The sequence below is a fragment of the Mustela nivalis genome (assembly GCF_964662115.1).
Source record: "Mustela nivalis genome assembly, chromosome: 2".
In the NCBI taxonomy this organism is placed as follows: Eukaryota; Metazoa; Chordata; class Mammalia; order Carnivora; family Mustelidae; genus Mustela; species Mustela nivalis.
The window spans coordinates 47,793,011-47,818,352 of record NC_139021.1 but is presented as its reverse complement, the minus strand read 5'-3'; the positions used below and the strand labels follow the sequence as shown (position 1 = coordinate 47,818,352).

The 25,342-nt window shown below is 37.5% G+C and overlaps 1 protein-coding gene across 5 annotated transcripts in view; it reads right to left on the bottom strand.

Moving 5' to 3' along the window:
• LOC309860475 (uncharacterized protein) overlaps positions 1 to 25,342 on the bottom strand; it is a 117,500-nt gene that overhangs the window by 68,594 nt on the left and 23,564 nt on the right. Inside the window, exon 2 of one of the 5 annotated variants that reach the window (XR_014309392.1) lies at positions 2,116 to 2,190. The exons of the other annotated variants lie outside the window; for them this stretch is intronic. The gene's annotated coding sequence lies outside the window, so the exon portion shown is untranslated. The remainder of the gene's footprint in view (positions 1 to 2,115; positions 2,191 to 25,342) is intronic. 5 annotated transcript variants of the gene reach the window in all.

Below are 25,342 nucleotides of genomic sequence, written 5' to 3'. Positions count from 1 at the left end.
TTATTAGATTTTTTTTTTTAAGATTTTATTTATTTATCAGAGAGAGAGAGGGAGAGAGAGCGAGCACAGGCAGACAGAATGGCAGGCAGAGGCAGAGGGAGAAGCAGGCTCCCTGCTGAGCAAGGAGCCTGATGTGGGACTCGATCCCAGGACGCTGGGATCATGACCTGAGCCGAAGGCAGCTGCTTAACCAACTGAGCCACCCAGGCGTCCCGCTAGATTCTTTTTTAAAGAAAGATTTTATTTATTTGAGAGAGAGAAAGAGAGAGCACAATCTGGGGGAGAGAAAGAAGTAGGCTCCCCACTGAGCAGGGAGCCTGATGTGGGGCTCAATCTCAGGACCCTGGGTTCAAGACCTGAGCCAAAGGCAGATGCTTAACCAACTGAGCCACCCAGGAGCTGCAAGCTAGATCACTTTAAATTAGGATGCTAGTTATCAGACTCAGGGCAACCACTAAAAAACAGCTTTAAAGAAAAGAGTAAAGAGGTAAAATGTGACCCTGGTGGCTGAGCAAGAATAGTAGGGGAAGGTGACCTTGCAGTTTCCTCTGTCCTCATCCCTTGAGACCAGCTTGAGCTCCATCTCCTCTAATGGTCCAGTGAACAGAGAGGCTAGGCCAGGGATCCCAGGAAAGCAGTAATGGAGCAGAGAACATGGAAGAGATTGTAGGGCACCGCATATTCAGCTCCTGGGCATCTCCATGTCCCAGCCCACCACAGATCCTCCAAGCGAACAGCTCTGGCTCTTTCCCAGCTCCGGGGACCTCAGCATTGACCCAGAGGGTGGTGGTAACCCAGATGTGCTACAACTGCAAGTGCATGGTGAAATATTTTAAAATACAAAAAGGAATTTAAATGGTAACACTGGAAAGTATTTAATACAATAGAAGGAAGTAATGGAGGAGCAGAGGGATAAAAAAGAAGTACAGAAAACAAAGAGCAAAATGGCAGGTATAAATTCTACCTTATCAGTAGTACATTAAATGTAAATAATTGAATGTTCTGATCCAAATTACAGAAACTGGTAGAATGGATTAACAAAAAAAAAAAAGATCCATAATCCAATTATATGCAGTCTATAAAAGGGCCCTTAAATTTAAAAATAAAAAAAATAGGTTAAAAGTAAAAAGATAGAAAAAAATACATGTGATACAAATAGTACCCAAAAAGGAGCTGGAGAGGCTATACTAAAAAAAAACAAAAAGACTTTAAGAAAAACTTGCTCCTTGATAGGAGAAACATTTTATGATGATGAAAGGATCTACTTAGCAGAGAGTAACAAATAATTATAAGCTATAAACACCTAACAATCAAGTCTCAAATATATGAAACTAAAATTGAAAGGATTGGAGATAGTAACAGAAAATTCAACAATAATTGTGGATCTCAATACTCTGCTTTCAAATTTGATAGAAAAACTACAAAGAAAATCAGCAAGAATATATACAGCTTAAAAAATATCATGAAACCATTTGACCTAACACCTATTAACAGCAGAATTCTTTTCAAGCACACTTGGAACATTCTCCAGGACAGAGCATACATACGTTAAGCCATGAAATAAGTTAATTAATTAATTAGTTAAGTAGTTAAAAAGGATTTAAATCATACAAGTGGAGTTAAGTTAGAAATCAAAGACAGAAAGAAGCTACAGTAATCATGACTGTGTGGCATTGGCAAAAGAATAGACAGATCAAAGAAGCAGAAGAGAGTCCAGAAATAGAGACATACAAATATAATCAACTGATATTTGACAAAGAAACAAAAGCAATTCAATAGAGAAAATAGAATCTTTTCAACAAATAAGGTTGAAACAACTAGATATCCAAATGCAAAAAAAAAAAGGAATCCAGAGACTGTACACTTTTCACAACAATTAACTTAAGGAGAAAATATTTGCAAAACACATGTCCAATAAGGAACTTGTATCTAAAATATACAAAGGAGTCTTTAAAACACTCCCTGCCAAGAAAACAAACAACCCATTTAGAAAATGAGAAAAGAACTGATTAGAAATCTTATCAGGTAAGATATACAGATGGCAAATAAGCATATGAAAAGATGCTCCACATCATATGTAATTTGGGAATTGCAAATTAAAACAACACTACATACCTCTTAGAAAATCCAGAGCACTGGCAATAGCAAATGCTGGTGAGGATATGGAGCAACAGGAACTCTCATTCACTGCTGGTGAGAATGCAAAAAAATGGTACAGTCCCCTTGGAAGACAGTTTGACAGCTTGACAGCTTCTTAAAAAACTAAACGTTGGCCTACCATATATGATCCAATAATTGAATTCCAATACCAATTGAATTGGTATTTACCTAAATGAGTTGAACTCTTACCTCCACACAAAACCTATACACAAATCTTTACTAATAACTTACTATAACTTGGGGTGCTTGGGTGGCTCAGTGGGTTAAAGCCTCTGCCTTCGGCTCAGGTCATGATCTCAGGGTCCTGGGATTGAGCCCCACATCAGGCTCTCTGCTCAGCGGGGAGCCTGCTTCCTCCGCTCTCTCTCTTTCTCTCTCTCACTGCCTGCCTCTCTGCCTACTTGTGATCTCTGTCTGTCAAACAAATAAATAAAATCTTAAAAAAAAAAAAAGATTTTATTTATTTGTTTGACAGAGAGAGATCACAAGTAGGCAGAGAGGCAGGCAGAGAGAGAGAGGAGGAAGCAGGCTCCCTGCTAAGCAGAGAGCCCGATGTGGGGCTCAATCCCAGGACCCTGAGATCATGACCTGAGCCGAAGGCAGCAGCTCAACCCACTGAGCCACCCAGGCGCCCAATAAATAAAATCTTTAAAAAAAAAAAAAATAACTTACTATAAACTTGGGAGCAACCAATAATCCTTCAATACATGGAAGAATAAGGAAACTGTAGAATATTAATACAATGGAATATTATCTAGTGATTAAATGGAATAAGACATGGGGAAGCCTTAAGTGAATACTACTAAGTGAAAGAAGCCAATCTAAAAAGACTACAACTACAACCTGAAAAGGCTACACTCCACATGATTCCAACTTTATGACTACTGAGAACTGAACTAAGCTACTCCACAGTATGCTGCCTTGGCATCTATTTTTATTTGGCCAAGGGGCCTTCAGGTGCTTTAAACTGACATTAGCCCCTCATGGAAGCACATGCCTCAGAAAAATGTAAGTTCCTGATTGGGCTTCTCCAATACCCCTTGTGATGAAGTCTTCACTGCCTGTCAGGGCCTTCCCCTTGTGTAACCTGAGATGAACGACCATGTATCCTATCAAAACACTGCTGTTTTGGTGTGAGTTGACCAATCTGACTAGAACCTGGGAACCCCAAAGTACTCCATCTCTGGACCTTAATATAAGCATGTGCCCCAGATTGTTACTCTCTGCCTACACTCTGCCTTGACCACTCCATGTGGCCTCTCAAGGTATGCTGTGTACTTCCTCCATGACCTATGAGTAATGCACTTCTCTATTTGAATTCCCTTGTGGTTTTTGTTGAACCAGGGCTCACCATTTGACCTTCTGGGACTGTACTTAACAAATGTTAATTTTACAAAGTCACAGCAAACATCCTGGAAAAGGCAAAATTACTGAGACAGTAAAAAGAAAAGTGTCTTCTAGGAATTTGGAAGGAGAAGGTTGTAGCATGGGATAATTTAGAGAAGTAAACCTACTTGTATGACCACGTAATGATAGTTCTATTTGTAAAAACCCTTAAGATACTTGAAACTAATGTAACATTGTATGGCAACTATACTTCAATTGAAAAAACAAACAAATAAACAAGATGAAAAACACAAAGTGAACCCTAATATAAATTATGGACCTCAGTTAATAATAATGTATCAATATTGGCTCATCAACTGTAATAAAAGTATCACACTAATACAAGATGTTAATAATCAGGGAAACTTTGTAGGAAGGGTGGGGAGGTGACAGGTAGAGGAGGTATGTGGGAACTGTACTTTGTGTTCAATTTCTATAAACCTAAATCTGCTCTAAAAAATAAATTATTAGTTAAAACTAAAGTATGGCAAAATTGCTGGGTAGAAGATCAATATACAAAAATCAATTGTAATTCTACATATGAACAGAATTAAGAATATAATTTCATTCACAACAGCACTAAAAAGAATAAAATATTCAAGAATAAATTTTATAAGAGCACAAAACATACACTGAATTCTATAAAACTTCTCTGAAGTAAATTAAAGAAGATCTAAATAAATAAAAGAGACGCATTTTGTGTTTATGAATTAGAAGAGCCAATATTGTTAAAATGGCAATTCTCTTCCAAATTAATCTATAGGTTCAACAAAATCCTTATCAAAATTCTGTCTCCCAAATTGATCTATATAGGTTCAACTAAATCCCTATCAAAATTCTGTAATGTGATAGAGATGCTATTAATCACTATAATGGCAATCATTACAATATATAAATGTATCCAATTAACACGTTGCACATCTTAAATTTACACAATGTAGTATGTCAAATACATATTAATAAAAAAACTGCTGGTGGGCTTTTTTTTTTTCCCAGCAATTGCCAAACAGGGGCTGACTCAATTGGTTAAGTTTTCCACTCTTGGTTTCAACTTAAGACATGATCTCATGGTCATGGGATCAAGCCCCCATGAGCTCTGCACTCAGCTGGGCATCTGCTCGAGATTCTCTCTCTCCTCTGCCTCCTGAATCAATCAATAAATAAATATTTAAAAAAAAAAAAAAAGGAAAGAAAGAAAGAAATTGACAAATCCTAAAATTTGTATGAAAATGCAAAACATCTAAGATAAATAAAGTAATTTTGAAAAATAAGGACAAGTTTGGAGGACCTCAACTTCCTAATTTCAAAACTTGTTATTAAAGATACAATAGTCAAGATAGTATGGTACAGTATATAGACATGTAATTAGACAAATTATAATAACATAACTGAGAGCCCAGCTTTCTATTTTAGTTAACTGTTTTTTGTGGGTTGTTTTTTTTTTACAAAGATGCCAGAGTAATTCATTGAAAAGAAATGATAGTCTGTTTAGCAAAAAGTGTTGGGACCATTAGATACCCCATACAAAAAGACTGACTTAGACGTTCATCTCAGACCATACACAAAAATTAACTCAAAATAGGCCATATATTCGAATGTAGGAGTTAAAATAATAAAACATTTAGAAGAAAATCTTCAAGACGTTGTGTTAGACAAAGACCAAAAGTGTGGTTCATAAAAGACAAAATTGTTAAAACTGACCTTACCAAAGATTAAATCTTTTGTACTTCAAAGGTATCATTAACAAAATGAAAAGACAAGGAATAGAAAGCAAACAAATATTTCCAAAACACATACCAAGTAAAGGACTTGGCCCGAGAATTTACAAAGAATGCTTACAACTCAATAATAAGAAGACAGTCTATCAAAACTGGACAGACATGTGGACCGAAATTTATAAAAGATACATGAATGGTTAATGTAAAAATGGCACAAAGATACTCAATAATATTAATTATTAGGGAAATGCAAATTAAAATCACAATAAGATATTATTTCACACCTCCCAGAATGGCTGTAATAAGTCAGGCAGGCAGTAACATGCATTGACAAGGATGTGGATAAACAGGAATCCTCCTACATTACTCATGGAAATGTAAAATAATGTATTCATTTTGGAAAACAGTTTGGTCATTTTTCAAAATGTTAAATGTTAAACTACCATTTTAAAATGTCTATATACCATTTACCATACATTTTAAATGTTAAACTACCATTCTACTCCTACACCTAAGAGAAATGAAAATATATATCTGCACAAGGACTTGTACAAAACTGTTTATAGCAACATTATTTATTATAACCAAAACTTGGAAACAATTTAAGTGTCCATCAACTGGTATGTAGGGAAAAAATGTGGTATATCCATACAATGAAATACTATCCACCAATGAAGAGAGCAACATACTGGCACATCAGGGATGGCCCTTAAAAAATTACGCTAAATGAAATGCTAAACCAAAAAAACCCCACTCCATATGACTCTGTTTCTATGAATTGCCTGAAAAAGACAAATTTGAAGAGATATAGAGTAAATTAGTTGTTTTCTGGTGCTAAGGGTGGGAAAAAGAATGAACTGTAAATAAGCATGAAGGATCTTTTTGGAGAAAAGGAACATGTTCGATAACTGTTTTATGGGAATGGTAATGCTACTTGGTAAAATGGCTAAAAACCATGGAGTTATATACACTTGAAAGGGATGAATTTATGATATGTAAAACATACCTCAATAAAATAAAAAATAAAAAGTACGGTAACATGATACGTGAAGTATTAGTTGGTAGTTTCTGGTTTCCTATTGATCCTCCCAAACATAACTACATGCAGAAATCGTATGTATTTCTGCAAGTGATTTCAAAGGCAAAGGGGGAAAATGGATGCCAAATTTATTTCTAAGCTTCAAAGACCCTTTCCAGACAGAAAGTATTTAAAGGAGAAAAAATGATCTGAACCAACCTCCAATATATAAGGTTGAGGAGGAGACTTCAGAGGGGAATAAGAGAGTTATAAACACTGCAGCAGATATGCCTCCTGTAAGGTGACCAGCTCAGGACCTTCTGTGTTTTCAACCCAAAAGTCCTGCATCCTGGAAACCCTTTCATTCTTGGGAAAATCTGGAAATTTAGTCACCCTACTTTTAGTTCACATCTTCTGAGTCATATCCTGGGGGATTGGTGCAGGGGTGTTAGTGGGAAACCAAGAATAAAAGAAACTTGTGTCCTGGTTTCTACTTGGGATTTCTGAAAAGTCAGGAGCCACTGCACCCTCAAGGAGATAGAAACGTTGGGGAACTAGACATGGTAATGGGGCTTACTTAGAAGTTAAAGAGACATACACACCATCCGAGGACACCTATGGCAACCGTAGGGTACGAAACGGGGTCTAAAAGTTCCTTTGGGTCTCGCATGGGGTATGGAAGCTAACTTATGGTTTTCTTTGTGAATGTCCAAAATTAGGATGAAGAGAGGCATATCCAACAGGGTCTATGTTGGCCATCCTCAAAAGAGAGGATAAGAATGGCCTCAAGGAATCACCAGTGCTATGAAGCAGGGTAGATGCCAAGATAAGGGCACATTCTACCTAGGCTGCTGTTTGAGAAAGCATCATACTTAGCTTTTGCCATGAATCCAGTAAGGATCCAGTTTGGGAGTGAACAAATCAAGACCTGGATGAGATCAGGCCTCTCTCATACCACCCGCAGTGGCAGATATATATGCCCCTAAAACTGAAAAATCCACCCAGGGAAAAGTATAGGAAGAAAAGATGGAATTGACAGGGAGGTAAAGCTCCTGAATATAATTAAATTTCAAAATTAAATACTGAAAAATAACAATTTATTTTTACTTCAAAATGACTAAACTAAGACTTCTGCCTCAGGCAAAATAAGAACTTTGAGACAAAAGTGAATTATAGACAATAAAGGAATGGACATTTGAGGAGTTTCTAAAGCAAGAACTCTGCCTTCCACTGAGGTTCTCAAACTTTAACTTTCAGAGAATGTGGCAGAACAGTTGGCCTATAATTTGCATGAAGATAAGTGCTGGCAGTCATTGAATCCCTGTGTATCCTTTGCAAATAAATCTAGAAGTGCTAACACCATCACTAGTAATGAAGTACCAGAGAGTGAGATGTACCAGGAAACAGCTCATTGCATGTACAAGAAGATTTAATGAGGAGACCTGGGAACTCATTACATACTCATTTTAATAATTTACAGACTGGGAACAAAGGTTTACTTCTACAAACAGTGATTTTAAAATTAGAGATCTTTCAACAGTCTTGCCCCTGAACTTTGGATTCTGGTTAAATAATGTCTGTTCAGGTTTTTAGATTAATGTGGGCAGAGAAACATTGTTTCAATGCATTATTCTATGTTTTCTTGAATTTAGTGAAAACTGGAAAACGTGTTCTGTTTTGTTTTTCTTATTAATAATACTGTCTAAGTTACCATTCTCATGCAAGGAAATGGTATAGGCTTGCTTTCAGTATGTTTAACTCAGCATTAAGCATGTTTTCTGATCCTGTTCTGTTTAAAACATTTAAACATACCAAATTATGTTACTTAATCCTATCTTTTTTCTCAGACACTGATGGAGTTACATCATTTAGCCAGTAGGTATAACATTGAAATACACGGTATTTTTGTAATAAGTGGAAAAATATTGGCAAATAATCCAATGTAATTATCATTTGTGATCTCATATTTTGGCTTGGGCAAAACATCCACGACTGTGATGTAACGGCATGTACTTCAAACAAGGATTGTATTTCTACAGAAATAAAATGGGGGAAAATTATTTGAAACTAAGTATTTTAAAAACGTTTTCACTACTGGCTCTGTTGTGTAACATATTGGCAAAACCCCCCACAAAATGCATAAGGACAAAATATATGTCTTGAAGCACATAAATATTAAGAATAATATCGATATTCTTTGTGAAAAATATATCACATTGCACTGGTATTCTAAGAAAGATAGAAACATGGATAATGAGAAGACTAAATAAAGAAAAGCACTGAGAAGAAGGAAAGAGGTGGAGAAAATGAAATAGAGAGGAAAGGATGGGGAGGAAAGGAGATCTAATTCATCCTTTTGTTATTAATTAAATTTGTACTATTCAAATCTCAAGAATTCTTTCAAAGTAGAAGTTTTTATATTGATCTATAATGATCTTTAAAGGGAAATGGCTAATATATAAAGACCACCACCTGTATAAAATACATACAGTTTCTCCAGATCACATGAGGTGGTACTTGCAATTAGACTTATAAAGACAAAGACGGTAAATGGAAAGGGGAAACTACGAGATGCACTTTTCAGTTTTGAAATTGGTCTTGAAATTTTTTCATTGCGTTGAAAAAAAATGGGACACTGTCCAGTTTGGCTTTAATATCACCATCTTCTAAGTCTTTGGTATAACCATATTTGGTATAATTATATTTTATTGTATGAACTAGGAATACATACACATCAACTTATAGGAAAGCTGAGTGGCTTTTGAAAACAGCCATCTTTTTTCTTGCATCAGAGGAAAACTGAGGTAGACATCAGTTCCATGGTTTACCCCTGTTAAGGTTCCTAACAGTCACAAGATGCCTGCTAGAGCATTGGACATAGCTCCCGAAACCAGGAAAAGGAGAGTGGCAGTGCTAGCTCTCATGTTTCTTTTGTGAGAGAATCAAGGAAATTCTTGAAAATTCTCCAACTCCATGGGTAGGAAAAACTGTTGGGTCATCCTACCAACAGTTGTTAGCAATAGTTTTTTAAGATCTGTTTTTAATTCTTTGTCCTAAGACCCTAATTATGAAGTAAATCGTGTTCAACAGCTCCATAATAAATTATAAGAAATTTATTTCAAAAGAACTAACTACTCAAGGAAGTAGGTTAACCTTTAGGTTTCTACTTTGTATTATACCCAAAATGTCAATCATACCTAGTGTTACAAACCTCTTTCTAGGAGAACTTGTTTTCCTTCAACATCTGTTCTACCAGGAAAATAGCTATTGGCCAAATAAACCGTGTTAAATTCCAACCAACTCACCTGGAAAATTAAATCCAGTCCCATGTTGATTAACAATATTAGAAGATCGAAACCTATGATTTCATAGGAATATACCAAGTTCTACCAGGTGACAACTTAGAAGTCCTTTTACAGAAAAGAACACTGAAACAGTTTTTTTTTTTTTTTTCTGGAGCAAAGTAGCATTATTTTTTTAAGTGGAGAATAGTGCCAAAGTGTGGCTCCCTAAGTATTTTGTATATTTATTTCTATTTTTATGTCATTTCTTTATCTTGTTTTATAGTATTTCTACATGACTAGCATTCTAGAAAATATCTCAGCATTGCAATCATTTTTCTTCTTCTCCACTGGCTTCACATAGAGATGTTGGTCAGAACTGTTCTCAGGGGGAAAGCTCACAAAATAGATTCAGAAACATTGGAAACTATCTTTCCAGGACTAACAAGAAGGGAGAAAAGCCATTGGATCATATTAATGCTTCTTCCAGGAAATTTTTAGACAAGACAGGTAAAATGAATTAATGAATAATATTAGAGATTCTCAAGTTGTCTATAGACGAATCTTCAAGCCTCTCTCCATGGTGGTCTCTGTTTCTGGCTAAATATTCTGATGGAGGCAGGACCTGGCCACCAAGGACTTATTCTTTACCTTAGAGGTATTTTGTAGAGAGAGAGGGGTTTTACTGAATTCAGGGAAATCCATGGGCCTCACAGGGCTCTATGCTCACTCCATGTTTGTGATTATATAGATTTTTAAACTATAGCTCATATTTGAAAAAGTCATGCATTTGCTCTTGCATCCAGAGAGGGCAAAGGCAGAATAGTCTTTGTGGCTCCGTGTCTGTGGCCAGGGAAGGTCACACACATAAACTAGGAAACTATTTTTGATAACTTGGAAAGACCAGCTGAGCTCTTTGTAAGCTATTTAAAACCTGCTCTGGATTCTCAGGCAACGCCAGATCTTCTGATTACATGTTTACAAGCCAGTCCTTAAAGATCCATGTGGCTCTTCACGCCACAGCCAGGACACCTAATGCTATTCACCTTTAAAGTGAAATCCAGATACTATTGGAATAATCTCCATAAATAACTGTGCATACAGATGAGTGCAGTTTTAGAGACCAGCCAATAAGCTCTTTGTCTAGTGTCATCAGGAGGACTCACATTCTGAGTTCAAATCTTACATTTTTCCAACTTAGTCAAAATGCTCAGCATAAACTTGATGTCCCAGAAACAAAGTCTTTGAAGAAATATAAGATACACCTTGGGGAGCATGAGAAGGCAGTGGTTAAGTTCATAGACTCCAGAACCAGACAGGCTAGGACCCTTGGCAGTTTCCTTGCTTTTCTGTACCTTTGTTTCCCCATTTTATTTTATTTTATTTTATTTTATTTTATTTTATTTTATTTTATTTTATTTTATTTTTAAAGAATTTATTTATTTATTTGACAGAGAGAGATCACAAGTGGGCAGAGAGGCAGGCAGAGAGAGAGAGAAGAGGATGCAGGCTCCCGCCGAGCAGAAAGCTCAATGCGGGACTAGATCCAGGACCTTGAAATCATGACCCGAGCCGAAGGCAGAGGCTTAACCCACTGAGACACCCAGGTGCCTCTTGTTTCTCTATTTTAAATGGTGCTGATGGTAATAAGCACAGAATAGATTTGTTGTTAGTGCAGAATGAGTTTAATATCTGTAAAATGGTGAGAACAACTCTCTGGAACATTGTGAGTACATCATAAGTATTAGCCACCATTAGCAGAAAGCAAGAGATCATGTTCTCCAAAATTACTTATTTCCCCCAAATAATTTCAGATACACATTCCCTCTGAAGAAAGAAAATTGGCATTGCTCTTCTGTGATAACAATGATCTTTTTCTTTTATCCTGCTCTAAAATAAAGGTATCCCTATCAATTGTGAAATAGCAGGTGTGAAGTTTTGTAACTACAAATATTGCAAAAGTCTGCAAATAACTTTTATTTCTCTACAACTGAAATTAATTTTACTCTCAAGCCCTAATTTGCTTCTTTGGTGGAAAGTTCTTTCTTACAAATTCAAGGTCACTTAATCACTTTCAGTTTAAAACTCAGTCTCTTGGGGCACCTGGGTGGCTCAGTGGGTTAAAGCCTCTGCATTCAGCTCAGGTCATGATCCCAGGGTCCTGGATCGAGCCCTACATGGGGTTCTCTGCTCAGCAGGGAGCTTGCTACCCCCCTCCCTCTGCCTGCCTCTCTGCCTGCTTGTGATTTCTCTCCATCAAATAAATAAATAAATAAATAATCTTTAAAAAAAAAAAAAAACAGTCTCTTATGACTCTCAGCTCTCTCTTGCCCTTGTCCCCTATACCCCTGTGTAAATTTTTGTTGTTGTTGTTGTTGTTGTTTTAAGATGTATTTATTTATTTATTTGAGAGAGAGAGAGTGGGGGTAGGGGCAGAGGGAGAGGGTGAGAGAATCTCAAACAGACTTCACACAGAGCCTGATGTGGGGCTCAATCCCATGACCCCGAAGTCATGACGTAAGTTGAAACCTAAGAGTTGGACACTCAACAAACTGTGCCACCCAAGTGCCCCCGCTGTGTAACGTTTTTGAGATTTTATAAGTTCCTGAGAGATTTGTCTTGTGCCTGTGGGAGAGGAAGGGTGTTCTGAGCTCTCTCATGTGTGACTGCAGTCTGGTAAAGCTTGGGCTACTTGACTTTGGGCTTTGCCTCTACCTCCACTGTCTTCCATATTGTCCTCAGCTGGTGTAACATGGAGGCTCTTGCCTTAGCATGCTAGTCCACCCCACAGACCCTAACATAGGCTCCATAACCTTAGCACTAAGCTCCTCTCTCGAATCTAATTCCTAACCAAAATGATTTGGGCAGGGGGGTGAACTAGTTCATGCTCTTTTTTACTCAAACATGCCACACCACCATTTCTATCACAGCCGCCTCTTGTTGGTGCTAGATGACATTAGTCATCATTACTGCATAACTGATTACCCCAGCACTGAGTGGTTTAAAACAACAAATATGTATTACCTCTTTTTCTGCCACTCAGAATTCAAGAGCAACTTAGCTGCGTGGTTGTTGGTCAGGGTCTCTAATGAAGCTGCTGTCAAGATGTCAGTAGGGCTGCAATTATCTGGAAGTTTGGCTGGGGCTCATGGACTCACTTCCAAGGTCACTCATGTCACTGTTGGCAGGAGGCCTCAGTCCTGGCTATTGGCCAAAGACCTCGGTTCTTTACCATGTAGGCTTCTCCCTAGAGATTCTGAAGATCCCTCAGGATGTGGGAGCCAGCTCCCCCAGAGCGAGTGATTTGACAGAGAGAAACATGTAAAAGACTAATGCGTTTTACTTATAAAACAATGTTACATGGGACTCAATTGTTTATGAGGCTTCTAAAGCAATTAAGGGAAGTTTGATATCTAGAATGAAAGAGATGATAATCCTGCTCTATGATTATTCTCATTTGTTATTTAAATAGCTGCCAGACATTGTGAATTTGATGCTGTGAGACTGAATCTGCAAAAAGGGGGATAACAACAATAAACTTTAAATTACAAAAATCAAGTTTTGCCATATAATTATGGTACTTGAACAGGAAATTGATATGAGTGTTATTTTAACCCGAGTCACACACAAAATAACATTGTTTCTATAAGACTTTTCAGATTTTTTTTTTTAATGCACACAGGAAGAAAATAGATATAAATATCCTAATGTATCAGCCTTCTCCCAGGGATAAAATAGAGCAAAAATGTTGATTGGGTATATGGCATTACCCTCATCTTCAAAATAGTATCAGTAGAAACGTTCAGGAAAGCTGAAGAGAGCATTTTATTTTATTGTAATTATTTCCTCTAAATTAAGCATAATTTGCAAATTCAATAGTGAAAATAGAGGAAGAAAGGACCGAATATGAACAACTCTTTTATTTAATGGAACAATCATGCAGATCATTATTAAAGAAATACACATTGTTTAAAATAGTATGAACCTATAATAGACAAAGTATGAATTCAGGCACATTTACATAGTATCTTATTTCAGAAATAATGTATTCTAGTATTTTCACCATTATTGATCTAGCAGACATTTAATCTTTATTGGGAACATGGGCCATCCTCACAAAGCTGTGTTGTTGTTGTTTTATAGCTTCCTGCTCTGGTAGCAATTCATCAGCTACATCTGATAAAGAAGCCTTTGATAGCAATTATAAATCAATGATTTTCATCAAAACAAAATGAAATATAATTGAAAGAATGCTGAAAGTAAATGAAACATATCCTGTAGGGAAAATATTATACATGGATCATATGGAGGCATGATCATTGGTATTTAAAACAAAACAGATGAACAGTTTAGATATGAAAACCCATTAAAAGGTATCTGCATATTTCTCTGATGATACAGAGAACAACATCTGGGTTAATGACCTAAAGCAACTTAAACTACCTCTGAGATTCTACAATGAAATTGATTAAAAGGAGTTGATTTCAGAGGGCATCTTTGTCCAAATTTTGGTTAAAGGGAAGGAGCATTCGTGAGCCATCAAACCCCATGTGTGTGTCACAATTATGGCCACTTACTTGCTCCCCTAACCCAGCATGTGCTTAAGGAGATTTTGTTCAAGGCAACACAAGTCATCAAATCTCATGCTAGAAAGGTTGTTAACCTATAACACATCATCCAGCTGTGTGACAGTCTGAATGTAGCAGGTTACTGGTGTGATTTGAGAGGTGTGTGGTGTGGGTGAAGAATAAAAAGAGATGCTTGCACCAACAATTTTCCTCGGGATAGTTCTGAGCTTTCTTTCTTCCCCTCCCCCAAATTCCTCCACTGCTGGTGCTGCTGTTTCAGCCGCTATCTCAACCATATAATTAAGGACTTAGCCTTGTGGTGTTGAATCATTCTGTGTCGGGCATTTTCTTTAATTCTTAAATATCAGTGTGAAAAGTAAACCTTTCACCTAATACATTAAAATGCAGTCAAAAACAAAGACTAACAAAGAAAGAGGACCAGGCAGAAATAACAAGGACGCACAAGACAACCGTTAGCTAAATCTCCTTAACTCAGGTTAGCTTTGCTACTTTTAAAATGTAAATGTATGTCAGGAAACAATGATGATCATAAAAGCTCATCTTTATTGAATGTGTACTATGAGCTAGACACTGTACTAAGTGCTTTGCCATCATGTATTCATTTATTTAGTCAGTTACTAAGTGCCCAATACTATTCTTTGTACATGGGTTATGGTAATGAAGACAATAGATACTATCCAGGCTTTTCTGGATATAAAGTATTTACTAGTGGGGAGAAAGCAAACAAACTGATAAACAATGTATCAATAGGTGATGAAGGCTATGTTGAAAATAACAGGAAAGATGGTTTGAAATCAATATCACTATCTCATTTAATATTCCAAGCAAATCTAAGAAGTACAAGTGAGAAAACATGAGGTTCTGAGATGTTAAGTAACTAGAGCAAAGTCACACAGTATTTTTTTGACAATGGTTTGACAAAGTTCTTTAGTAAAATTTTTAAAAATGAATATTTAAGAATTTTCTCAGCTTAAATTGTTTTCCTTTTCCACCCCCAAAGAAAATGCAAAATTATCAGCACCTACACACATATACACTCAAACTATAGTCATATTCTCTGCACAGGACTACGTTAGAATTTAAATTGCTGAAAAATCAAGACAATTCCAAGAAATGATTGCAGGGATGATTTTTTTTTCTTTGAAAAACAGGAGACAGACAGTGAAGCTATTTAGTAAAAACTATTTTCTGTGGTTATCAGAGGTTTCTTGAAGGTCACATTTCAACTAAAAGAGGATCCAAATCCAAGTTCTCCCTACCTTCCCCTTACTAGCAATCTTTAGGGATACATTTTCTTCCTGCTCCTAAAAAGAAAAAATGGGATCGCTTAATATTCTCATTTTCTATGAACACTTGAAACTTGGAGCAAATGTGTCCAAATCAATGTGAACTTGACTTTTTTTTTTTTTAAGATTTTGTTCATTTATTTATTTGAGAGAGAGAGTGAGAGAAGGAGCAGGAGGGAAGGGCAGAAGGAGAAGCAGATATGCCACTGAGCAAAAAGCCTGATTTGGGGGGTGCCTGGGTGGCTCAGTGGGTTAAAGCCTCTGCCTTTGGCTCAGGTCATGATCCCAGGGTCCTGGGATCCAGCCCCGCATGTGCTCTCTGCTCAGCAGGGAGCCTGCTTCCTCCTCTCTCTTTGCCTGCTTGTGATCTCCGTCTGTCAAATAAATAAATAAAATCCCAGGACCCTGAGATCATGACCTGAGCAAAAAGCAGATATTTAACCAACTGGTGTGGTTACTGGAGCCACCCAGGTGTTCTGTGAACTTGACTCTTAACCATTGTATGGCTTTCATGGTCATTTTCATTTAATTATGTTCACTATTTGATGAAAGAGTGGGACAAAGAATAGCAAAGAAGAAAGGGAGAGACAATACTGTACCTCTTAGAATTTCTAAAGAAGGAAGAATCATAGTGTAGTGCCCCCACTGCCAGTCATAAAAGCCTCCTCAGTGCTAGCTGTAGGGTCCCTACCACTCTTTGCTTGTCCCTACATGCTCCTTACCATGCTGTATTTTCAATTCTTTATTTTCTTTTTTTTTTAATGAAAAATGTGAAGTTTGTTGTCTTGTAATTAACTCCTTTTATCAATTTCTACAGAAGAATACATAGAAAAACCCAAGATGTTTCATTTTCTAACCATTCCACGGGGCCATGAACTGCTTGCTGGAAGGGATTCACTTCCATTTGTGTTTATATTCACAATATCTAACACAGTCTCAAGACCAAAGTTGGTGGGCAACAAATAATGGTTGGATGAATAAATTAGCAATTAAGTTAGAATCCAAGATAAAACATTTTTTTAAAGATTTTTTTGTTTATTTACTTGATAGAGAGAGATCACAAGTAGGCAGAGAGGCAGGCAGAGAGAGAGGGGGAAGCAGGCTCCCTGCTGAGCAGAGAGCCCGATGTGGGACTCGATCCCAGGACCCTGAGATCATGAACTGAGCCAAAGGCAGCGGCTTAAACCACTAAGCCACCCAGGTGCCCCCAAGATAAAACATTTTTGAAGCAGGCAGCCTAAGTAATCTTTGTTTCAGATGTTCTTTCCTACAGCCCATGATACTCACAGAGCATAGGTTAAGAACTCTGACAGCAGAGTCAGAAATCTAAGGTGAGATTCTCAGTCACAGAACTTGTTAGTTATATGCTCATGTCTCTTTACTCAACCTCTCTAAGCCCCAGCTTCTTTATCTGCAAAATATAGACAATAAAAGCATCTAACTTTTTGCTGATGCATTAGATATGATAATTTATGTTGCATTCTTAGCAATAGACCTAATACTTTGTAATTGCCTCACACATATTAGCTATTATTATTATTATTATTATCTTAGGTACTTGACACAGCTTATAATTAGAGCATCTTGCCCTGACTAGTTTAAGTCAATAACTTTTTAGCCAATAATTCTCCATAATAAAGCCATTGTTAACTACTCATTCTTTCTGTTGAAATCCTCCTTATCCTTTGAGGTACTGAAGACCAAACAGTTTTTGTTTTGTTTTTTTCAGCATAACAGTATTCCTTGTTTTTGCACCACACCCAGTGCTCCATGCAATCCGTGCCCTCTCCAATACCCACCACCTGGTTCCCCCAACCTCCCACCCCCCACCCCTTCAAACCCTTCAGATTGTTTTTCAGAGTCCATAGTCTCTCATGGTTCACCTCCCCTTCCAATTTCCCCCAACTCCCTTCTCCTCTCTATCTCCCCATGTCCTCCATGCTATTTGTTATGCTCCACAAATAAGTGAAACCATATGATAATTGACTCTCTCTGCTTGACTTATTTCACTCAGCATAATCTCCTCCAGTCCTGTCCATGTAGCTACAAAAGTTGGGTATTCATCCTTTCTGATGAAGGCGTAATACTCCATAGTGTTGCAGACCCTAAGGTATGAAGGCTAAGATGGAAATTGTAAGTTGATAGGTTGACATTTTGGAGTAGGAGTTCTCAGAGTACCACTTAAGAAGGTACCTATTCTACTTGCTATATGGTTAAGAAGAAATACAGGGAGTTAATTCAAGAGTGATTCATTCGTGAGATTCAAAGTCTTCTGCATGACTGGCTGCATAACTGTTCTTCAGAAGCAGAGTTAGATCCTAGGATGCAGAGTTTCCCAGGGGTGTGTTTGCTCTGTCTGGTGCTCTCAGGAGCTCAGTAGCCCCAGTTTATCTTTGATGGCATTGATATATTGTCCTCTCACAAAAAAATAAAAATTTTCAGCATGTTGAAATTAAAATGACATCATATGGTTCAGACACTCTAATAACTTCACTGAGTTCGGTTTTTAAAGGTTTATGAGGTGTTTTTGTTCTCTTTCGAATGCAGTATACAGATAGTCAGATAGTCTCATTCCTTTTTTTTTCAAATAGTCTCAGTCTTACTTAGAGTTTCTTCCTTTCCCACTTATTGTTCATGTCCAATAATGATATTGATGCTGGTTGCTCCTGGATACCCTTCCTTCTACACATTGTCCTTCTACACTTTTCTGCAAAATCATTGTCTATAAAGAATTTTGAAACAAAACAAAATAGTTTCAAAACTGTCTCCCCAACATTTGACTAGTTGAACTAAAATAAATAAATAAATAAAGCTAGAAACTAAACTAGACAATAAAACAGGTGCCCTCTAATATTGTGTCCTTAACAAAAATGATGAGAAGGAAGAAAAACTCAAGATGCTGAAGCAAAATTGGGCAAACTCATACAGTAAGACTCCTAGCTCTCCTGTTCTGACCATTTCCTATTCATCTCATTAGTAAAAGAGGGATCCTTCGCCCTAAATAGTGTGAAATGGCTGAACACACGACTCCTAACCATGGCGAAATGAGAATGATAGCAGTTTATTAGTCATGTAACTCACACCCCAGGGGAGGAGGACTCCACATGCCCTGCGGGGGTCACACAGGGATTACACTCAGGAGCAGAAGGAACCAAGATAAGTTGTGGAAGTAACAAGTAGATGAGGCGTCTTCTGCTTCTCACTGGAGGATGTGATTGGCTTGTTTGAAAAATTTTGCAGACTAACATGGAAGTAAAATTCATTAGGTTGAGGACTAGGTGTAGTGCAGCTGGTCCAGCTGACAGAGGAACTGGTCAGGTGAGAAACCTCTCCCGCTAGGTGGGAATCATTTCTGTCTGGCAAGAGCAGAACTCACCATAAGGCCTTTGGGGCTTGATGATGTTATGATAGCTCTTGAAGTTTTATGTCTTACCCTTCTACTACTGAGTCCACAAATCCCTGAGAATTCTCTCTAATACTCCAATACTTAGCTTGTGGAGTAAAGCTAAGTGAGTCATCTTATTTTGTCATAGAAACGAGTGATGGGAGAAACTGGTTTAGTAGGGGAAACTAACCACAATGAGTCACACCGGATGGAAGAATGGATCAGCGGCCTGATGGTACTCACTTCTTACAATGATTTTATGGTTACCAAAGCAGGGAGTAAACCTGTGTTCAACAAATCCATCTACTGCTCCTCTGGAACACACATTTTCTCTCCATCTCCAAGCCACTTTGCAACTATCTTGGGGCCATGAACCTGAGACTCAGCCAGTGGAATGTGGTAAAAGTTACAAATGCCACTTCCAGACCTATAGCAGATCCTCTATTTTCTCTTTCCTTTCCATAATGACCATAAAAGTCACAGGCTGAGAATGATAGCCTCACAGGATAAAAGGATTTTAGTTTCTCAACGACTATGGTCCTTTTCCCCCACAATATCCTCATTGGACTAGAACATAAGTGAACTATTATAAACTTTTATTATATTAAATATCCAAGGTTGGAGAAATACTTCTTACAGCAGATAGCTTATCCTAATAGATAAGCCCAGTACAGAACATTAAGAAAACAAGATATGAGAGCACAGCTTAGGTATTGTTACAAATACTAGATACCATTTCCTCTGAGTAATCCCTTTCCCCCTCCCAGTATGCCTTGTGCTGGAGGGGAAAAAAAAAAAAAAAAAAAAAAACCCCACCTCTACATTGTATCACAGAAAAGAAAGTCAACTCCTTTTAGGGACAGTGGAAAGAGAATCAAAAATTAAATATAATAGATCAAAGATATAGTATCCAAACAAAAGTAAGGTGAAAAGAAATGGGAAGACAGTCTACTATGTTAATAAATAAAATAAGAACAACAACAAAATAAACCACCCCAAAATGATAAGAGAAGAATAGGAGAATACATAAGAGATTATAAGCATTGAATTGAGGGCCAAAACAGCATCATTACAGGGGCGCCTGGGTGGCTCAGTGGGTTAAGCCGCTGCCTTCGGCTCGGGTCATGATCTCAGGGTCCTGGGATGGAGTCCCGCATCGGGCTCTCTGCTCAGCGGGGAGCCTGTTTCCCTCTCTCTCTCTGCCTGCCTCTCCATCTACTTGTGATTTCTCTCTGTCAAATAAATAAATAAAATCTTTAAAAAAAAAAAAAACAGCATCATTACAGATAAATTAGAAATAGAATAGACAGAGATGAAAATTGGATTACTGAAATAGACAAAAAATTTGAGCAAGTCACCAATAAAATCAATCACCAGATTAAAAAATAAGAAAGGGGTGGTTGGTATTGAAACAATCAAATATAAACAAATAGATAAGGAGCATAAACACGCACAATTCAACAGAAAGCTTCCTGAACCTAGAGAACTTAACAAATGCAACCAAAAGCCTTCAAAGAATTATTACCAACAAGTAACCTTCAAATAAAGAATGATTCCAGCACACTGAATCCATCTGATTACCACTAATTAAGTCATAGCTTAGTACAATCATTATATTTTAAAAATAAAGAACACAGAAGAAAAAAGGGAGGGGATAGAGAAAGAAAAACAAAGAAAGGAAAAGTGAGGAAAAGAGGAAATTCTTCAGGCCTCAGGCAGAAAACAAAAAATCTCTGCAAAGGAAAAAGAAAAAAAATCGAGGAACAGCGTGATCCAAGCCAAAACATAGGGGAGAAATATATGAAGAAATTTTCTAAAGGAAAAAGAAAAAAAACATATACCCTAAGAAGATTATACTCAATCAAGATGTCAGAACATCAAACAGACCATACAAATTTGAAGGAATTCTAGGAATATAGGACTCCTAGGCTCTTACTTGGCAAAAGAAGGAGAAGAAGGAGGAGAAAGAGAAGAAGAAACACACACACACACACACACCCCAAAATCCAACTACTCATCTCAGAAATGCAAAAGCCATGTAAAGAGACCAGGGATGGAATGAAATCCACCTAACTACAGAATAAATACTAAATAGTATGGTCAAAAAGCAATGGCAGGTAAAACGATAGAAGTCATATAGTCTGGCTGTGCAAAATAAAAAGTTCCACTCACCTGAGGGGATGCAGGCACTAATGTGAAAGGAGACAAGTAGGAGTTGGGACCCAGGCCTCTGGGCTCAGATCAGAATTCTAGCCTTGCTGCTTTCTTAATAGTGTGGCCCTGGGCAATTATGTGAATTTTCTTTAGCTTAGTTTTCTCATCTAAAAAACAGGGATGAGGGACGCCTGGGTGGCTCAGTTGGTTAAGCAGCTGCCTTTAGCTCAGGTCATGATCCCAGCGTCATGGGTTCGAGTCCCACATCGGGCTCCTCGCTCCGCAGGGAGCCTGCTTCTCCCTCTGACTCTGCCTGCCACTCTGTCTGCCTGTACTCGCTTGCGCTCTCTCTCTGACAAATAAATAAATAAAATATTTAAAAAAAAAAAAAACAGGGATGAGGGGTGCCTGGGTGGCTCAGTGGGTTAAAGCCTCTGCCTTTGGCTCAGATCATGATCCCAGAGGCCTGTGGATCAAGCCCCGCATCGGGCTCTCTGCTCAGCAGGGAGCCTGCTTCCCTTCCTCTCTCTGCCTGCCTCTCTGCCTACCTGTGATCTCTTTCTGTCAAATAAATAAATAAAATCTTTTAAATAAATAAATAAATAAATATGTAAAAAAATTAAAAACAGGGATGATACCTCCACCTCTTGAGCTTGTTTCAGGGATGATATGGCTTACTACACTTAAGGCATTGTAATCACTCAATAAGTGTTAGCTATTGTTAGAAATTACCTCATTTCCCACTGCAAGGACTTCAATCGATACTGCTTAAAATGGAAATAATTTTTAAGAATGACTCCAACTTCTTAATGTGTTTTATTATCTCTTGCAAGCTTAGAGAAATCTCTTAGAATATCCTAGCATTTTCATTTCTCTTGAACTCAAATTTAAATTAAATATTTTCATTTAGACTATAATCTCATTAAAAAGTTGTTGCCACCAATTTATATTCCTATGCGTCCATATGTATATATATATGTGTAGAAAGACATCTGGGGTAAAGCTTTTTTTTAAGACTTTATTTATTTATTTATTTGTCAGAGAGAGAGAAAGAGTATGAGCACGTGAGCAGGGAGGAAGGGCAGAGGTGGAAGGAGAAGCAGGCTCTCCTCTGAGCAGGGACCCCTGTGTGGAACTTGCTCCCAGGGCCCTGGGATTTGTATGCAGGAGGTTCACAGCTGGGTGATCTCAGGAGCAGCCCCCGTGGAAGAATAATGGAGACAGACTGGACACAGGGAGAAGTTGAATCCTTTTTTTTTTTTTTTAAAGATTTTATTTATTTTATTTTTTTTTAATTTATTTATTTTCAGCATAACAGTATCATTATTTTTTCACCACACCCAGTGCTCCATGCAATCCGTGCTCTCTATAATACCCACCACCTGGTACCCCGACCTCCCACCCCCACCCCCACACCCCCCACCCCCCCCCACCCCCCGCCACTTCAAACCCCTCAGATTGTTTTTCGGAGTCCATAGTCTCTCATGATTCACCTCCCCTTCCAATTTATTCCAAGCCCCTTCTCTCTAACTCCCCATGTCCTTCATGCTTTTTGTTATGCTCCACAAATAAGTGAAACCATATGATAATTGACTCTCTCTGCTTGAGATTTTATTTATTTTTATTTATTTGTCAGAGAGAGAGAGAGCAAGAGAAAGAGCACGATCAGGGAGAACAGCAGGCAGAGGCAGAAGCAGGCTCCCCGCTGAGCAAGGAGCCTGAAGCCTGACTTAGTCCCAGGACCCTGGGATCATGACCTGAGCCGAAGGCAGACACTTAATCGCGACTGAGCCACCCAGGTATCCCGAGAAATTGAATTCTGATGCTAAGAAGATTGGTATCCAGGCCACTCTTGGCAACCACAGTGATTCTACACAAATTGATAGTAGCCTAATTTACCCCGCCCTTGCTACCAGAAGTTACTTACGTATTAGATTAATATTCAAATCCATTAATGAAGTAATGCGTAAACAAAAAGTTCACCATTCAGATTATGTGCCAGGTATAAAAATCTACAAGAATAATAACCTTGTATCTTTTCTTTTCAATCTTCTCTTTATTTATTATGGTTTTAGATAAGTTGACCAATAAAAACACACTGTGTATATATTAGTTACTGCTACAGTAACACTACATAACAAACCAAACCAAATTCGATGGCTTACAGAAACAAGCACTTACTCTTTGCCCAAAGATCTATAGGTCAATGGCATTTCATCTGTTTAAACTGGGCTTTTCTGGGTGGCTCTGCTTCTGGCTTGGGTGCAGACTGCAAGGTAAGTTCAGGTTTGTTTTACATGTTTGATCTACCCAAGGCGTGCTCCGCTCAAGGCACCTAACTGGAATATCAGGACCAAGCCAAATTAAGAACCAAGCCCATTTAAAGTTCCACTTACATCATGACTACTAACATTCCATTGGTCAAAGCAAGTCACATGGCCAAACCCAATATCCTGGGATTGCTGAAGTATATTCCGCCTACAGTATGGGGGGGGGGGGGTTAGTACTTGCTGAACAACTGTACAAATTACCACAGACTAGTTTGCTCAACATTATAGCTGCCATTCACAGCTCTTTGATGTCATTCATTGTTTGAAAACATTCACTCCAGCATTTTTTTTAATTTGGGGAAAATCTGATTGGAAATAGCTTTTCCAAAATAAGAAAATGATGTATGAATAATTTAAAAATACAGTATAAATTAAAATTGCCCATAATAACATGAACAACAAATCATTACTCTTACATTTGGTATCATTATATATCCATACGTAAATCTATTCTATAATTATATTTATATGTTATACAGCATGTCTCAGTTACCATTAAGTCATTAGCATTTTATTAGGTCATTAAATATTTTACATAAACATGGGATGTGTAATATTCCATCACATGTTGACACCAATTTTTTCAATAATACCCATTATTGGGCGTCAATACACATAAATCTTTTGTGTACCTCTGATTTTTTTCTTTAGTATTTACTGCCTTCTCACTCCTTCCTCTCTTTATTTCAGCCACACTTGTCTCCTTGCTTTTCCTCAAAATTTCAGGCACATTCCAGCCTGAGGTACACTGCACTGGTTGTTTTCTAAGTCTGGAATACTCTTCCTCGAGATATCTCACATAACTTCATCTCTTACCTCTCTGAAGATTTTTCTCAAAAGTCACTTTCCCTATAAAACCTCTTGTGACCCCTACCCACACTTGAAGCTGTCACCCAAACTTTGTCCTTTTTCTCATTCCCCTCATCCTGCTTTTTTTTAAAAAAGAATACTTAACATAATTTACTTATTTGCTATATTCACTATTTGTCTCTTTCTTTCTACTAAGATATAAGTTCTATGAAAACAAAGATATTAATCTATTTTTTCACTTAAGAGATCCTAGTGCCTAGGAAAGTGTATAGCATACAGTTAGAACTCAATAGAGATTATATATTAATAAGCATACAAAACTAGAATTAAAGACTATATAAGACCCTGATCATGACCTGAGCCAAAGGCAGATGCTTAACCAACTGAGCCACTCAGGTGCCCTCAAAGACTATACTAAACTTCTAAAATTTAACTAAAAATTTAACTATGCCCCAAATTGGTCTAACTCTTGGGCATTTACCCTAAGGATACAAATGTAGTGATCCAAAGGGGCACATGCACCCAAATGTTTATAGCAGCAATGTCCACAATAGCCAAACTATGGAAAGAACCTAGATGTCCATCAACAGATGAATGGATAAAGAAGATGTGGTATATATATACTATGGAATACTATGCAGCCATCAAAAGAAATGAAATCTTGCCATTTGCGACGTCATGGATGGAACTAGAGAGTATTATGCTTAGAGAAATAAGTCAATCAGAGAAAGACAACTATCATATGATCTCCCTGATATGAGGAAGTGGAGATGCAATGTGGGGGGGTTCGGGGGTAGGAAGAGAATAAATGAAACAAGATGGGATTGGGAGGGAGACAAACCGTAAGAGACTCTTAATCTCACAAAACAAGCTGAGGGTTTCTAGGGGGAAGCAGGTAGGGAGAGGGTGGTGGGGTTATGGACATTGGGGAGGGTATATGCTATGGTGAGTGCTATGAAGTGTAAACCTGGCGATTCACAGACCTGCACCCCTGGGGATAATAATACTTTAGATGTTAATTTAAAAATTTATAAAAATATTTTTAAAAAAGAGTAGGCATTTTAAACAAAAGTAACACAAGTCATATTTTATTCTCTATACTTTATACTTTTATTTCCACATCCAAATAAAACTCTTGTACTACATAAAAATTACTTTCTATTCACTATTCATTCTTCTTGAAAGTTAATTGATAATTTTTCATATATAATGTTTTCAAATTTTG